The 16,031-nt window shown below is 44.2% G+C and overlaps 1 protein-coding gene across 5 annotated transcripts in view; it reads right to left on the bottom strand.

Annotated features, from left to right (window-relative positions):
• Positions 1-7,671, bottom strand: part of AP2B1 (adaptor related protein complex 2 subunit beta 1) — a 130,759-nt gene extending 123,088 nt beyond the window's left edge. For 4 of the 5 annotated variants that reach the window (XM_003929040.4, XM_010339660.3, XM_003929041.4 and 1 more), the window contains exon 1: positions 7,523-7,671. The gene's annotated coding sequence lies outside the window, so the exon portion shown is untranslated. Of the gene's footprint in view, positions 1-7,286; positions 7,469-7,522 lie in introns of those variants that run through there. The other variant, XM_003929043.4, reaches the window with a different exon arrangement.
• Positions 7,672-16,031: the final 8,360 nt, after the last annotated feature.

Genomic DNA, 16,031 nt, shown 5'->3' with positions numbered 1-16,031 from the left:
AAAATTTCAATTAGTAGGACAATATTCTTTCACAACAAACATCTAGAGAGGCAAACCATGACTTACGTATGGAATTTAAAAACAATTTTAGTTGTGTGGATATGTAGTAGGTGCATATAGTTTATGGTGTGCATGAGATACTCTGGTAACAGACAATGCATAATAATTACATTAGGGTAAATGGGGTATCCATCACCTCAAGCATTTATCCTTTCTTTGTGTTGTAAACAATTCATTTATATTCTCTTTTTTTTTTTTTTTTGAGACGGAGTTTCATTCTTGTCACCCAGGCTGGAGTGCAATGGCGCGATCTCGGCTCACCGCAACCTCCGCCTCCTGGGTTCAGGCAATTCTCCTGCCTCAGCCTCCCGAGTAGCTGGGACTACAGGCACACGCCACCATGCCCAGCTAATTTTTGTATTTTTAGTAGAGACAGGGTTTCACCTTGTTGAGCAGGATGGTCTCGATCTCTTGACCTCGTGATCCACCCGCCTCAGCCTCCCAAAGTGCTGGGATTATAGGTGTGAGCCACCACTTCCGGCCTATATTCTCTTTATTTTTAAATGTACAATAAATTATTGTTGACCGTAGCCACCCTTTTACGCTATCAAATACTAGATCTTATTCATTGTATTGAACTATATTTTTGAATTTTTTTTTTTTTTTTTTTGAGATGGAGTCTCCCTCTGTTGCCCAGGCTGGAGTGCAATGGCGTGATCTCAGCTCACTGCAACCTCTGCCTCCAGGGTTCAAGTGATTCTCCTGCCTCAGCCTCCTAAGTAGCTGGAACTACAAGCATGTGCCACCACACCCAACTAATTTTTTGTACTTTTAGTAGAGATGGGGTTTCGCTGTATTAGACAGGATGGCCTTGATCTCCTGACCTTGTGATCCTCCCGCCTCGGCCTCCCAAAGTGCTGGGATTACAGGCGTGAGCCACCGTGCTTCAGATTTTTTTTTTATGTGGTTTTCTCACTTCCAACAATCCAGATTTAGCTAAGAGCATTCCCAAATGATGTCAGTTTATAGTTAGAAACAAGGCAAAACACTGAGACATCTCTTCAGATATGAGAATCAAACTGGTGTTGAAACTTAAAACAATGTGGATCTCAGCCTCAACCTAAACGCTTCTATCCCAATTTCCAGGAGAATTATTCCAGATGACAAATGGCTCCACTAATAAAACAAAAATGGCACAGCCTAGTCATATTTTTATTAAATAATAAGACCACTTTTTCTGATTTGAGAAACTCTAAGACTTTGTCCAATGTACCTGACTTCTTTAAATCTATTAAAATTGGGACTGGGCACAGTAGCTCACGTCTGTAATCCCAGCAATTTGGGAGGCCAGGGCAAGCGGATCATTTGAAGTCAGGAGTTCACGACCATCCTGGCCAACATGGAGAAACCCTGTCTCTGCTAAAAATACAAAACTTAGCCAGGTGTGATGGCTTGTGACTATAATCCCAGCTATTCAGGAGGCTGAGGCAGGAGAATCACTTGGACCTGGGAGGCAGAAGCTGCAGTGAGCCAAGATCCCACCACTGTACTCCAGACTTGGCAACAGAGCAAAACTCCATCTCAAAAAGAAAGAAAGAAAGAAAGAAAGAAATTGGGCTACGTGTGGTGGCTCATGCCTGCAATCCAAACACTTTGGGAAGCCAAGACAGGCGAATTGCTTGAGCCCAGGAGTTTGAGACCAGGCTGGGCAACATGGTAAAACCCTGCCTCTACTAAAAATACAAGAATTAGCCAGGTGTGGTGGCTTGCACCTGTAGTCCCAACTACTTGGGAGGCTGAGGTGGGAGGATCGCTTGAGCCTAGGAGGTCAAGGCTATAGTTATGATCTCAACACTGCACTCTAGCCTCAATGACAGAGTGAAACATTGTATCAAGAGGAATATATATATAAAATTATATATAATGACAGAGGAATATTAGTTAAGTAAATATTTACTGTACTCAAAAATGACTATCTTGTTTCTTATCACCATCACTAATAACACTTATTACCAATTTTAGGACAAGACATCCTGGCATCTGCTCATTATCATCAGGTCAATATGACATAATATATTTGGTAAATAGTAAGTATGAATCTGGGAGAACAGACGTAAGCACCAAACAAATCAATGTAATTAAAGAAAAGGAAAAAGAGCGAGATAAACATTAAAATAATTTAAAACGTCTGGTTCAATCTGATCTCTAAAATGTGCTACTTGTACAGTTTAATGGAAATTAGACTCATTTGCTATCTTTCCAATCAGCTAATTACTATTTATAGTCTTGATCCTAATAGTTCTTTAAATTGTACCAGAATTTCACAGAATTATCTTGTTAGAAGAAGTGAGCTAGGACTCACAACTATCATTACAGAATATAGAAATTTCTCCTTTGTTTGTTATAATTAAAAATAATCTGTAACAGAGGCTTGGTTTATGCAATGTTTTTACAATGCCTTTCTAGCAAAAATGCAAAGAATGTTATAATCATTTAATCCATTCATAATGTAAACTAAATGTGAAGTGGGCAAATGAAGAAAGAAATCCTTCACATAAAAGACCTGGAATAAATCTGAAGTTATCTATGAATTTATATATACAAACAGAAAAACCAGTATACAGAAATGATTACTTGAGCCTCAAAGAAGGGCTGCAGCTCAAATTCATTACAATCTGTCTAGGATGTTTACTATGCCATTCTAAGTCCTTTAAAACTTGGTTTAAGATTTAAAAACCCCCTTAGAATTCTTCCCCCAATTTATTTGAAAAAGCTCATATACACACACATTAAATTTTTTTGGCTAGGCGAGATGGCTCACGCCTGTAATCCCAACACTTTGGAAGGCTGAGGTGGGCAGATTGCTTGAGCTCATTAGTTTGAATTCTTGTTGCTTGGGCAACATGGTGAAACCCCATCTCTAATAAAAATACAAAAATTGGCTGGGCGTGGTGGCACATGCCATGCTGGGACTCACTGCAGTGTCTGCCTCCTGGGCCTAGGAGTGATCTTCCCACTACAGCCTCCTGAATAGGTGGGATGACGTGTTGGGGTTACAGCCGTGAGCCATCAAGCCCAGCTGATTAAATTCTTTTTTCCTCCCATATGAAGTCTCACTGTGGCCCAGGCTCCAGTGCAGTGGCTCAATCTGGGCTCACTGTAATCTCCGCCTCCTCAGGTTCAAGCAATTCTTCTGCCTCAGTCTTCAGAGTAGCTGGGACTACAGGCACCCACCACCACACCCAGGTAATTTTTTTATTTTTAGTAGAGATGGGGTTTTGCCTTGTTACCCAGGCTGGTCTGGAACTCCTGACATCAAGTAATCCACCACCTTGGCCTCCCTAAGTGCTGAGATTACAGGCATAAGTAAATTATTAACAGGAATTTTCACTACATTCTATTAAACAACAAATTAACCTAAGTCTTAAGTCATGCCTTTATCAGTAGCTAACATATTTCATTATCTCCCCTAACAATTTCAATGTCAAGGAATATATTACTGTCCTGTTCACTGTGAGCATTAAGTGTCCTTAACTAGAAAATGCACCCACCCATAAAATTTGAGGGAAGTGAGAAAGGTCAAGTATCTTTAGAAGCTCATAACATAGGTTCTAAATTAAGAGTCCCTGCTCTAAAGAAAAGGGATATCACTCTTGTAACCAACACTATTGTGAACAATAGTAACAAAATATTCCCTATACATATTGGCAGAGAAACATGGTACCAAGTGGGTTCTTGCCTTAAACCAAAAGAAACTCCAAGAAAAGAGCCAGGTGCGGTGGCTCACGCCTGTAATCCCAGCACTTTGGGAGGCCGAGGCAGGTGGATCACGAGGTCGATAGATCAAGACCATCCTGGTCAACATGGTGAAAACCCGTCTCTACTAAAAATATAAAAAATTAGTTGGGCATGGTGGAGCGTGCCTGTAATCCCAGCTACTCGGGAGGCTGAGGCAGAATTGCCTGAACCCAGGAGGCGGAGATAGCGGTGAGCCAAGATCGTGCCATTGCACTCCAGCCTGGGTAACAAGAGCGAAACTCCGTCTCAAAAAAAAAAAAAAAAAAAAAATTAGCTGGGTATTGTGGCCTGCGCCTGTAGTCCCAGCTACTCAGGAGGCTGAGGTAGGAGAATCACTTGAACCTCGGAGGCAGAGGTTGCAAGGAGCTGAAATCACACCACTGCACTCCAGCCTGGCAACAGAGCAAGACTCTATTAAAAACCTCCAAGAAAAATAAAAATAGTCTAAATAAAAACAAATCAGAAGATGTGATTGCTGCACAACACTGTCAATGTACTAAATGTCACTGAACTGTTTGTTCACCTTAATGTGGTTAATTTTATGGTATGTGAATTTCACCTCAAAAAAAATCACATATACGTTCATCTCATTAAATATATATAATGAGATACACTTAATCACATGCTAGATATGAACATAGCCAGAGTTTCCAAAATACAGGATAGCAAAAACTGATGTCTGCATTAGAAGTTACAGAAAAAGTATACAAAATAGAGCTCAAGAAAAAAAAAGGCAAGTATTTGCTGAAGTGCCTCAAAAATCAAATTGCTTGCGGGGGTGGGGGGAAAGTTCCTCCAGGAGAGCCAGAGAAATAAGCAAAGCCATGATGGAATTTGAACTCACACCACCTTTCTACCAGATCGAACCAGACAAGTCCCTGGCTGCTCTGAGGATTTATTGTATGGCCTAAGGACATTGTTAAACAACAAAGCTGTGAGAGTCAAAGCACATAATCACTCTTACTTGCCCTGACCAGAGTGTGATGTCACTGCATTTCGGAAAAGGCTTCCCCGCGCAGGATTACATATCCAGATTTAACATAACCTAGTTTCTACCAAATATAGATTGTGAAAGTCCCTCCTCTCCTGTACCTACCTCCAGTTTCCCAAAAGAGAGCTGCAAAATTAGATTAATATCTTGGGTAGAATAAGGTCAGAAAAAAATTAATATGGTCTTAATTCAAATGGCTCTTTGGGAAGCTAAATTAGTTTGTAAAGTCACTAAACCCTTCTATTCACAAAGTTGGGCTTTACACAGTTCAGTGCTCATAGTGAAAAACTAGCCAAAGTTAACCAAACTGTAAAGCGGAAATGTCATTCCGGTAATCTTTTATTATGAGAGGTATCAAATTCATTTTGAATCAAATATTCAATAATAATGCAGACAACAGCACCATCATATATGATTTTGCTCATAAGAAATTATGAGACACAAAAGTTAAAATCACCTGTTATTTCTATTTAAACAGACTACAAAGTAGCTTCTTAATATTATACAGAAGGAAAGAAGTTCAAAAGTTTTACACCTAATTCTTTTTTTTTTTTTTTTTTTTTTTTGAGACGGAGTTTCGCTCGTTACCCAGGCTGGAGTGCAATGGCGCGATCTCGGCTCACCGCAACCTCCACCTCCTGGGTTCAGGCAATTCTCCTGCCTCAGCCTCCTGAGTAGCTGGGATTACAGGCACGCGCCACCATGCCCAGCTAATTTTTTGTACTTTTAGTAGAGACGGGGTTTCACCATGTTGACCAGGATGGTCTCGATCTCTCGACCTCGTGATCCACCCGCCTCGGCCTCCCAAAGTGCTGGGATTACAGGCTTGAGCCACCGCACCCGGCCTACACCTAATTCTTAACCGAAATAACGTCAAACTCTGGAAAACTAAAGCCTGCAAGGAAATAAAGAAGGACAAGAGAAAGGAGAACGTGTCCTATTTAATATATTCCTTGCTCAGCTTGGTTCAAACCTGTGCCTAAAAAGCTAGTATTTCTTTTCTTTTTTTTTTTTTGAGACGGAGTTTCGCTCTTGTTACCCAGGCTGGAGTGCAATGGCGCGATCTCGGCTCACCGCAACCTCTGCCTCCTGGGTTCAGGCAATTCTCCTGCCTCAGCCTCCTGAGTAGCTGGGATTACAGGCACGTGCCACCATGCCCAGCTAATTTTTTGTATTTTTAGTAGAGACGGGGTTTCACCATGTTGAGCAGGATGGTCTCGATCTCTTGACCTCGTGATCCACCTGCCTCGGCCTCCCAAAGTGCTGGGATTACAGGCCAGAGCCACCGCGCCCGGCCGCTAATATTTCGAAATATGGATCTTTTAAGGAAAGAAAGAATGAAAGAACTGGACTTCCTTGAGTCTCTTAATCCACAGTCACAATATTAGATTTATATTGATTTTACCACCCAGCGTTTAGTGAGGCTGTTTGCCTTACACATCATCCTTTCTGCTTCCTTCAGAGTTTCAGCGGCTAAGATACTTGCAAACAGTTCTCACCTTACCCAGGCGCTTAGTCATCTCTGGAATGTGTTACACGTTTTCTTACAGAGCTGCACCGCCTTCATCTAAGGGTTTCTATTACTTTGTAAGCTTATCCTGAGGCTAAGCAATTAAAGTATACCAGGACGGTAATTAATAATTTAAATTGATTCTCATTGAGACCGCCTTTCTTAGTCATTGTGCCTTTATCAGCTTAATGTTCCTTCTCTTAAACCACAACGGTTATGATAAGTTTTCAAACACTTTTCTTTTCAAAAGTGAAGTTTGGCTCGGTGAGCTGGCTCACGCCTGTAATCACAGTACTTTGGGAGGCCGAGGCAGAAGGATCGGGAGGATCGCTTGAGCCCAGGAATTCGAGACCAGGCTGGGCAACACAGTAAGACCCTGTCTCTAAAAATACAAAAAAAAAAAAAAAAAAAAAAAAGTTAAAAGTTTAATGAAGCATCTGCGTAAATTCAATAAAAGCCTGTCCTCCCATCCAACCCCTCCAATAGAAGACTACTCTGAAAACAAGCAGCATGAACACATTATTTGGATTCAAACGATAAGGAAATAACAGAAAGTTCCAGTTTCTTTGCTTCCAGCTTAACCTACAGCCTTTCCCGAACCAGACCATTCCTGCAGAGCCCCCACAAAAAAATTCTGGGTTAAGACGGGTTAAGATTGACCCCTATTTGCTTCCCCTTCTCTTCCATCGAGTCAATTCTGGCCAGAGGTTACTCTTTCCTTCCCCAGGCGGTGAAGGTTCTAGTGATCTGCGCCTCCATTACGGAGCGGGGAAGAGACGACGTTCGCCCATCACAGAGCAGCCCCTTCGAGGGAATCCCTTTTCCTTCGCCTGCTGGACAAGTTCCAGCCTCCCGGTGAACGACGCCGGGCGGGGAGGAAGGAAAGTTCCCCCCGCGGCCTCCGGGCTCCATCGGCCACACCCCTGGCCTCCGGCCCTCCCGAACCCCGAATTCCTGAACACATCTTCCCCTCCTGCCCCCGACTACCTGCTGCCACGCCCGCAGATCCCCTCACCGCACCGCAGCCACCATGGCGGAGACCCTTTCTCCAGCCCTTTTCCTGGCAACGGTCACACCCGACGGTTCCCCGCATCCTCAACGGTCACGCTCTCAGGATTTCCTCGCCTCCGCCGGCCTCGGAGCCCAGCCTGGGGTTCCCCTTCTCTCCGTCCCCGACCCCGTCAATTAGGGACACACCCCAAAAGCAGCCGCCCTGAACTCACCGGAGGCGGAGGCGAAGGCGAGGGCGGGGGTGGCGGCGGCAGCCGGAGAGCACAGCCCGAGCGGTGGTGTAATGGTTTCCTGCCCGTCACGATTCTTTTCTAGGTCTAAGTCACTGCGCAAAACCCGCTTTGCCAGGGACAAAGATGGTGGGCAGGAAACTCTGACGTCAGATAACCTCGCCGCGCCACGTCATCGGGGTGCGCGGGAGGCCCGGAAAGGCTGGCGTCTCTGCCGCCTTCCAGACCCGAAGGTTTCCCTTGGTCCCTCCCGGGCCTCGGCGGGTAAGCTGCTACTCCAGAGGGATTTATCTACAAAGCTGACGGTGGATTCGTTTCCTCGCACGGAAATTCTCTGAAAAACGTAAACAGAGACGATGAAATACCGGCCCGGCGCGGTGGCTCACGCCTGTAATCCCAGCACTTTGGGAGGCCGAGGAGGGCGGATCACCTGAGGTCAGGAGTTCGAGACCAGCCTGGCAAACGTGGTGAAACCCCGTCTCTACTAAAAATAAAAAATTAGCCGGGTGTGGTAGCGCATGCCTCTCATCTCAGCTACTCGGGAGGCTGAGGCAGGAGAATTGCTAGAATCCGGCTGAGGCCGAGGTTGCAGTGAGCCGATTGCGCCATTGCACTCCAGTCTGGGCAACAGAGCGAGACTTTGTCTCAAAAAAAAAAAAAAAAAGAAAGAGAGAGAGAGAGAGAGAGAGAGAGAGATGATGATGAACTATCTCATTCCTTTCTGAAAAAACAAAAACAAAACCCCTCAGCTCATTTTCCTGTCCGGCTCAAGAGTGGACAGTGGTGATACAGCCTAGGCCCATATATGGGCAGTGGAGCTACGGGATAGCGTGCACTGAAAAGAGGTTGAGGAGGTACTGGATGTGAGTTTGAATCCCTACCCTGAATGTGACTGGGAAACTTAATGTCTCCTCAACTCTCTTATCTGTGAAATGAAGACAATGATACTCTCTCGGGCATGTGAAGCTTAAAGCAGATAAAATAGGTAAAGTGCCTACCATATAACAGGTGTGCTTACACTAAAGTAAGTTTCTTTTGGAAACTAAGACCTAGACCTAGATTCCGGGACCTGGAACTGGAGAACAAGACTGATGAGGTTAAATGAAACTAGCTGTCCCTAAAGTTAATTTCAGGATGTGAAGAAGGATGGAGAGCAAAGTGATGACTTATTTTTCTCACATTTTGCCCATTAACTCTGTGAGTCAAAAAGTGTCTAAGTATTTTAAAACTTCATTCTTAAAAAAGTGATCAGAAGTACATTAAAATTTTGTATAACATATTCATGTATTATTTCCTGTTATTAAAATAGGGGAAATTAAGTTGGAAAGCCAGGTATAAAGTGAGAGAATGTGAACATTTATGGTAAATCTAATAGCTGCAAAATGTTAAAGTAAGAGACAGAAAATTCATAAAATGTTAAGTAAAAAACTGATGCAAAACAATATATTACATAGTATGACTATACATGTATAGAAAAGAGGCTAGGATAGGTCAGGTGTGGTGTCTCACACCTGTAATCCTGGCACTTTGGGAGGCCAAGGGGGGGCAGATCACCTGAGCTTGGGAATTTGAGAGCAGCCTGGCCAATATGGTGAAACCCTGTCTCTACTTAAAAAACAAGCCGGGCGTGGTGGCTCAAGCCTGTCATCCCAGCACTTTGGGAGGCCGAGGCGGGTGGATCACGAGGTCCAGAGATCGAGACCATCCTGGTCAACATGGTGAAACCCCGTCTCTACTAAAAATACAAAAAATTAGCTGGGCATGGTGGCGCGTGCCTGTAATTCCAGCTACTCAGGAGGCTGAGGCAGGAGAATTGCCTGAACCCAGAAGGCGGAGGTTGCGGTGAGCCGAGATCGCGCCATTGCACTCCAGCCTGGGTAACAAGAGCGAAACTCCGTCTCAAAAAAAAAAAAAAAAAAAAAAAAAATTTAGCCAGTGGTGGCACATGCCTATAATCCCAGCTACTTGGGAGGCTGAGGCAGGAGAGTATCTTGAACCTGGGAGGCAAAGATTGCAGTGAGCTGAGATTGCGCCACTGCACTCCAACGTGGGTGACAGGCCAAGACGCCGTCTCAGGTTCAAGCAGTTTTCCTGCCTCAGCCTCCTAATTAGCTGGACTACTGGCACGCAGTACCATGCTGGACTAATGTGTTTTATTTTAGTAGAGACAGGGCTTCACCATGTTGGCCAGGATAGTTTCGATCTCCTGACCTTGTGATCCGCTCCGCCCGCCTTGGCCTCTCAAAGTGCTGGGATTACGGGCGTGAGCCACTGTGCCCAGCTGGCAATTTTTTTTTAAGTTTAGTTCTATACTTGGACATTTTCTCTACAATAACCCTTTAGCAATACCATGGGTTTAATTATCTTTCTTAAATATATGGCTCCAAAATCTCCAACTCTAGCTTAGACCTGGCTCTCCAAATTTCATCACCAAATCAGTAACCATACTGCTGGGTAATTCTGTATTTATGGCCCACCAAGCTTAAATCATAAGGAGATGGAGGAGGTTAGAAAAACCTGGTTCCAGAGTTGGGCACAGCAGTTGATGCCTGTGATCCCAGCACTTTGGGAGGTTGAGGTAGGAGGATTACTTCAGCCTAAGAGTTCGAGGTTGTAGTGAGCCATGATCATGCCACTGCATTCCAGCCTGGGTGACAGAGTGAGACCGTCTCTACAAAGAGAGAGAGAGAAACCTGATTCTAGGTACAACTCCTAGTAGACAGAGGTAGGTTTCATAAAGATGTCATTAGAAAAATCTTTAAGAGGCTGGGCACAGTGGCTCATGCCTGTTACCACAGCACTTTGGGAGGCCGAGATGGGTGGGTCACCTAAGGTCAGGACTTTGAGACCAGCTTGGCTAACGTGGTAAAAACCCAACTCTACTAAAAATACAAAAATTAGCCAGGCCTGGTGGCACACGCCTGTAGTCCCAGCTACTTGGGAGGCTGAGGCAGGAGAATCGCTTGAACCTGAGAGGAAGTAGGTGCGGTGAGCCGAGATGGTACCACTGCACTCCAGCCTGGGCAATAAAGCTAGACTCCATCTCAAAAAAAATAAAGTAAAGTAAAATAAAATAAAGAAAGAAGGAAAGAAAAAGAAAACTTGCTAAGAGATTTGATTCATACTGCTCTGTTCAAAAACTTTCATCAACTTCTCATTGCCTAACATGTTTGAAAGCCATTCTTCCGCCGGGCGCGGTGGCTCAAGCCTGTAATCCCAGCACTTTGGGAGGCCGAGGCGGGTGGATCACGAGGTCGAGAGATCGAGACCATCCTGGTCAACATGGTGAAACCCCGTCTCTACTAAAAGTGCAAAAAATTAGCTGGGCATGGTGGCACGTGCCTGTAATCCCAGCTACTCAGGAGGCTGAGGCAGGAGAATTGCCTGAACCCAGGAGGCGGAGGTTGCGGTGAGCCGAGATCGCGCCATTGCACTCCAGCCTGGGTAACAAGGGCGAAACTCCGTCTCAAAAAAAAAAAAAAAAAAAAAAAAAAAAAAAGAAAGCCATTCTTCCCCTAGTTTCCTCTGTCTGTGTTCCTTTCTTTGGTTTTCTCTTCTATAAAATGGGGAAAGATAATAATCTAATCATAATATTGTTATTAATATTGAACAATGAAATAGATTACATGTAAAGCACTTAGAACCATGGGTGGCACATAGTGTGGACCATGGAACTATTTCCTATAATTGTGATAATGTTAATAAATTGCACTGAGCTGCTCAAGCCAGAAATCTCTAGGGGTCATTCCTGATTTCCCTTTCCTTCAACTGCCATATCCAATCCATCTCCAATTGTCAATTCTACATTTAAAATCTTAAAGCCATCCAAGTCCTTCTATTCAATCTCATGAACGCAAGCCACCATCACCTCTTTCCTGGACTACTAGAAGCCTCTAAGTCTTCTACCATTCTCCACACAGCGGCCAGGTTAACTTTTCTGGACGTATAGTATATATTAAAAAAACGTAATAAAAAAACAAAACAAAACACGTGTATATCTGGCCAGATGCAGTGGCTCATGCCTGGAATCCCAGCACTTTAGAAGGCCAAGGCAGAGGGGTCACTTGAGGCCAGGAGTTCAAGACCAGCCTGGCCAACATGGCAAAACACCGTCTACTAAAAATATAAAAATTAGCTGGGCATGGTGGCACATGTATGTAGTACCAGCTACTCTGGGGGTCTGAGGTGGGAGAATCGCTTGAACCCGGAAGGCAGAGGTTGCAGTGAGCTGAGATAGCACCCCTGCACTCCAGCCTGAGCTACAGAGTGAGACTGTCTCAAGAAAACAAAACAAAAACAAAGTGCATATGTCATAAATGTAAAGCTTGATATAAATACAGCATACCCATAAAACCATCAGAGTCATCTTTAAAAAATATAAACTTGATCATATCTGTGGTGTATGAATCCTTCATTGGTTTCCCATTGCACTTGGACTAAAATTTAGGCTCATTCCCACGGCCTGTGAGTCCTTGCATGGTTTGGCCTGTCTACCTCTCTAACTTCATTTTATGCCTTTCAGTCACTGCTCATATCCTCATATTTTCACCTTTTGCTAGCTATAATAGCCCTCAAACACACCAAGCTCATTCCCACCTTAGGGTCTTCACAATACTGTTCCTTCTGCCTATTCTTTTCCTCAACTCCTTAATATGGCTGGCTCCTCATAATTTGGGTCTTTGTTATGTCCTCAGAAGGGCATTCCGATTATTTAGTCTAAAATATTTGGGCCTCCCAGATCTCTTATTTAACTCGTAAAAAAATTTTTTTGAGACCCTGTCTGGTTCTGTCACCCAGGCTGGAATGCAGTGGTGCAATCTCGGCTCACTGCAACCTCCGCCTCCCAGGTTCAAGCGAGTCTCCTCCTAAGCCTCCCGAGTAGCTGAGATTACAGGCATGTGCCACCACACCTGGCTAATTTTTTTGTATTTTTAGTAGAAGCCACGTTTTACCATGTTAGCCAGGATGGTCTTGATCTCCTGACCTCGTGATCCACCTGCCTCAGCCTCCCAATGTGCTGGGATTACAGGCATGAGCCACCGTGCCTGGCCAAACTTATAAATTTCTTATTTATATTTCCTATCTCCTCAACTGGACTATACATTCCATGAGGGCAGGTACCATGTCTGTTTTTACTATTACTTTATAGCATGATGCCTGGCACAAAGAAGGTACTCAAGGTACTCAATATTTATTTAATAAAATAATGAATATCCACAGGCAAGTTCTAAAATCAGCATTTAAGACCCTCGGCAATCCATCCAAGTCTGCTTTCAACATACTCTCCACTATTCCTTTTTGTAGCTCTATAGTCAAAGCAAACTAAACAATTTCCTTCTCTTATTTTAGGCAGCTCCTCTAGGCTGGAAAGCCCTTCACCACAACTGTGACCTTGTCTCAAATGTATGCATCTTTTGAGGTCCACCTATTATTTGGTTAGATAGACCAATATACTTGCCTTCTATTTTAGCTAGTTTGAACTACCTTATTTCTACCCGCTCAAAATTTCTTCCTCTAAATTCATACCATATTAACCTGATGGCTCTTAATACCTTTTAACATAATGTATCTTATCTCCTCTATTACACTACAAACTTAAGGGTGAGATTTGTGATGAGTTATTATTTGTTGACTGTAATAATTGACATTTGCTGTTTTTAACTACCTTTCCTTTTTCTTCTTCTTCTTTTTTTTTTTCTTGAGACGGAGTTTCGCTCTTGTTACCCAGGTTGGAGTGCAATGGCGCGATCTCGGCTCACCGCAACCTATGCCTCCTGGGTTCAGGCAATTCTCCTGCCTCAGCCTCCGGAGTAGCTGGGATTACAGGCATGTGCCACCATGCCCAGCTAATTTTTGTATTTTTAGTAGAGACGGGGTTTCACCATGTTGACCAGGATGGTCTCGATCTCTTGACCTCATGATCCACCCGCCTCGGCCTCCCAAAGTGCTGGGATTACAGGCGTGAGCCACCGCGCCCGGCCCTTTTTCTTCTTTTGAGAGGGAGTCTTGCTCTGTTGCTCAGGTGAATGCAGTGGTGCCATCTCAGCTCACTGCAACCTCTACCTCCCAGGCTCAAGTGATTCTTGTGCCTCAGCTTCCTGAGTAGCTGGGATTACAGGCACATGCCACCACTCCAAACTAATTTTTGTATTTTTAGTAGAGATGGGGTTTCACCATGTTGGCCAGGCTGGTCTCAAACTTCTGACCTCAAGTGATCCACCCACCTCAGCCTCCCAGTGTTGGCATTACAGGTGTAAGTCACTGTGCCTGGCTCTACCTTTTCTTTTTCTTATGCCATACATTCAGTTAACTTTCGGAGTATTTCCATGGGACTGTTAATCAAGATATCTTGTCTTTCCCTAGCTAAGACTGAAAGAGAGGGTGGAGAGGGAATTTGAACCAAGAGAGGTCAGTCGAATTCGTTAACATGAGCACAGTCACAAACAAGTTGGTGGAAGCTCATTCATTCCAACAATGTTGCCTGGGTAAAAACTTTTGCTAACACCTGATAGACAGTCCCAATAGGATTGTTAGGTTCCTATTCTTTCAGAGCTGGCTTTATTTATTTTGTGAGCTACTCCATACACCCTTTTTTTTTTTTTTTTTGAGATGGCGTTTTGCTCTTTTTGCCCAGGCTGGAGTGCAATGTCACAATCTCGGCTCACCGCAAACTCCGCCTCCCAGGTTCAAGCAATTCTCCTGCCTCAGCCTCCTGAGTAGCTGGGACTATAGGTGCGTGCCACCACGCCCAGCTAATTTTTTGTATTTTTTTTTTTTTTTTTTTTTTTTTTTTTGAGACGGAGTTTTGCTCTTGTTACCCAGGCTGGAGTGCAATGGCGCGATCTCGGCTCACCGCAACCTCCGCCTCCTGGGCTCAGGCAATTCTCCTGCCTCAGCCTCCTGAGTAGCTGGGATTACAGGCACGCGCCACCACGCCCAGCTAGTTTTTTTGTATTTTTAGTAGAGACGGGGTTTCACCATGTTGACCAGGATGGTCTCGATCTCTTGACCTCGTGATCCACCCGCCTCCGCCTCCCAAAGTGCTGGGATTACAGGCTTGAGCCACCGCGCCCGGCCTATTTTTTGTATTTTTAGTAGAGATGAGATTTTACCATGTTAGCCAGGACGGTCTTGATCTCCTGACCTCATGATCTGCCCACCTCGGCCTCCCAGAGTGCTGGGATTACAGGCATGAGCCACAACTCCTGGCCTACTCCATACACTTCTAATAAATTCCATTTTAGTTTAAATTAGCCTGTTTCTGTTGCTTGTAACCAAAGATCCCTAAGTGATAGCAATGTTTAATTTCCTGCTTGAGTTAGTTGACGCTACTTCTCAACTTTGTATTTTTGCTATTCACTTAAGAAAAGCTTGTACATGGCCGGGCGTGGTGGCTCAAGCCTGTAATCCCAGCACTTTGGGAGGCCGAGGCGGGTGGATCACGAGGTCGAGAGTTCGAGACCATCCTGGTCGACATGGTGAAACCCCGTCTCTACTCAAAATACAAAAAATTAGCTGGGCATGGTGGCACGTGCCTGTAATCCCAGCTACTCAGGAGGCTGAGGCAGGAGAATTGCCTGAACCCGGGAGGCGGAGGTTGCGGTGAGCCGAGATCGTGACATTGCACTCCAGCCTGGGTAACAAGGGCGAAACTCCGTCTCAAAAAAAAAAAAAAAAAAAAAAAAGAAAGAAAAGCTTGTACATAATAGCTACCAATAAACCTAATATGTACCACGTGCTGTAAACTATGTCTAGTCTTAAAATTATGTAAGGTAAAAATCTTGTATCAATATGACATATTTTGGTAGAATAAAAACACTTTTTTTTTTTTTTTTTTGAGACTGAGTTTTGCTCTTGTTACCCAGGCTGGAGTGCAATGGCGCGATCTCGGCTCACGACAACCTCCGCCTCCTGGGTTCAGGCAATTCTCCTGCCTCAGCCTCCTGAGTAGCTGGGATTACAGGCACGCGTCACCATGCCCAGCTAATTTTAGTATTTTTAGTAGAGACGGGGTTTCACCATGTTGACCAGGATGGTCTCGATCTCTTGACCTCGTGATTCACCCGCCTCGGCCGCCCAAAGTGCTGGGATTACAGGCTTGAGCCACTGCGCCCGGCCTAAAAACACTTATAACTATAAATAAGGACGATTTATAAGGTTTTGTTTCCTATTGGAATAACTAAATCCAAACCTTGTTTTTGAGGGTTCTCATTATGGAAACCAATTATTTTTATTACATAAGGGCCTCTTGGGCAGTAAACAATACCTTGTATTCCCAGCTATTTAGCCCAGAGGTGGTGCTTCCCAGAGGGAGGAGAGGTTGAATTCTCATCCAAATTCAATAAGCCTGTGTAAGCCAACTCTAGTGAGACAAAGCTGTATATAACATAAAAGCACTTTACAAACCTTAAGGTAAATTACATTCGCTTTTGCATAAAAACGGCATGAAAGGAACTCTTCTGCTAAGTGTCCCCAGTGCATGCTAGTTACA

The sequence above is a fragment of the Saimiri boliviensis genome, chromosome 17, assembly GCF_048565385.1.
Source record: "Saimiri boliviensis isolate mSaiBol1 chromosome 17, mSaiBol1.pri, whole genome shotgun sequence".
NCBI classification, from domain to species: domain Eukaryota; kingdom Metazoa; phylum Chordata; class Mammalia; order Primates; family Cebidae; genus Saimiri; species Saimiri boliviensis.
This window is presented reverse-complemented; position numbering and strand designations above follow the sequence as displayed.